Genomic DNA, 1956 nt, shown 5'->3' on the forward strand with positions numbered 1-1956 from the left:
CAACCTCCCGTTCATAGATACGTGATTTATACCCCTCCACGTTCTCATTAGATACGTGATTTATACCCCTCCACGTTCTCATTTAGATACGTGATTTATACCCCTCCACGTTCTCATTAGATACGTGATTTATACCCTCCACGTTCTCATTAGATACGTGATTTATACCCCTCCACGTTCTCATTAGATACGTGATTTATACCCCTCCACGTTCTCATTAGATACGTGATTTATACCCCTCCACGTTCTCATTAGATACGTGATTTATACCCCTCCACGTTCTCATTAGATACGTGATTTATACCCCTCCACGTTCTCATTAGATACGTAATTTACCGCCATTTTCTACCACAATACCCTGTGTTATTCAACTCTCAGACCATCAGTTAATCATTACAGCCGTTGATTAACAATCTGTTTATACCACACGTGGTATAAACTCTGTACGCATTTCGATTGGCTAACACGGTGAACTTTGACCCAAGCTGCAATTGTTATTGACGTCATCAATAATCTAATGACGTCACATCACCGGGTCCCGGACGTCACCGGTACAGTTTATTTGCATACGCGAAATTATACTTGGTCACGTTTCCCTTTAATTGAAGCCGATATTATTGTGGTAGAAACAGGTCACACGACTCGAAATTGTTGGATATGGAATTTATTTCACACTCGTAAGTTATTTTTTAAAAGTTGCAAAAAACACTCGCTAAAGCTCGTGTCTTTTGTAACTTTAAAAAAATAACTTACTCGTGTGAAATAAATTCCATATCCAACAACCGGCTCGTTGTGTAACCTCTATATACTATTTTTTTACCACTAATAGAATCAGATGGCAAAGTGATCCTGTTGAGACTTATCGGAACATATGTAACCTGGTGAGTTTTCCGTTCCCCCGTTAGTTTGTTTACCTTCTGTTTGATCCGCTCCTAGACAACAGTCATGATTTGCATATTGGTGTTGCCAGTACGTCACTTTTCTCAAAATATGCCGTTTTATAGGTTTAACTTGACCTATGTGTCCCGTCCCCTACCTGAACAAGAATCGAAATGATATTGAGCCCCATTTACTGAAAACGGCTTCAGACTTTGTTCCTATTCGTCATATGTATACAGAAAGTTTTGAAAGATATACCTCTGTTTACCCAAATTGGCTACACGTTTTTTACTGATGTTTTTCCAGATCGCGTTGTGATGAAATACCATTATTATTGTATCATGTATGATTTACTACAACTTCACCAGTACGTTACGCCCTCGACCTTCAGAACCTCAGTTTATATAAAGCTGTGACCGCAGTACTATATGACAAATAATGATCCAGACTGATGCTGGTCGAAAGCCTAATATCTTACAGCACGAGTATTTATAAATGATATCCATCTTCCTTTAAGGCATGACAACCAAGCCCAACAAAGGAAGCAGACATTACCGAGCAGTCCAGAACAGATGCTGCTCATCGTCCCTGTTTACGTTAACTAGAAGGAGGATGGCTTTTGAATATGTCCTTTATTTGTATATGTTCCTACGCCCCTAGAGTTCATACAATGGTGATTTCTCTTAACCCGCTCATTCTCCAGATTAAGTAGAATCACCTTATCTACATAAAATAAGAAGGGCTGTAAAAAATTGCCCTCCTTTCTTTATTGAACCCCGCCATTATGGTCAAATGAAGGCAAGGCCCTCTATACAGCATATGATCACCTAAGTTTACTTCAGACCAGATTTGGTAATCATTTCTGTACCAATGTGGAGCCATTTTTGTACCCGCCTCCCCTCACCATGATATTACAGTAGAACCCTGTACCACTGTGGCGCCATTTTTTGTACCCGCCTCCTCTCACCATGATATTACAGAAGAACCCTGTACCACTGTGGCGCCATTTTTTGTACCCGCCTCCTCTCACCATGATATTACAGTAGAACCCTGTACCGCTGTGGCGCCATTTTTTGT

The sequence above is a fragment of the Pecten maximus genome, chromosome 10, assembly GCF_902652985.1.
Source record: "Pecten maximus chromosome 10, xPecMax1.1, whole genome shotgun sequence".
Classification (NCBI taxonomy): domain Eukaryota; kingdom Metazoa; phylum Mollusca; class Bivalvia; order Pectinida; family Pectinidae; genus Pecten; species Pecten maximus.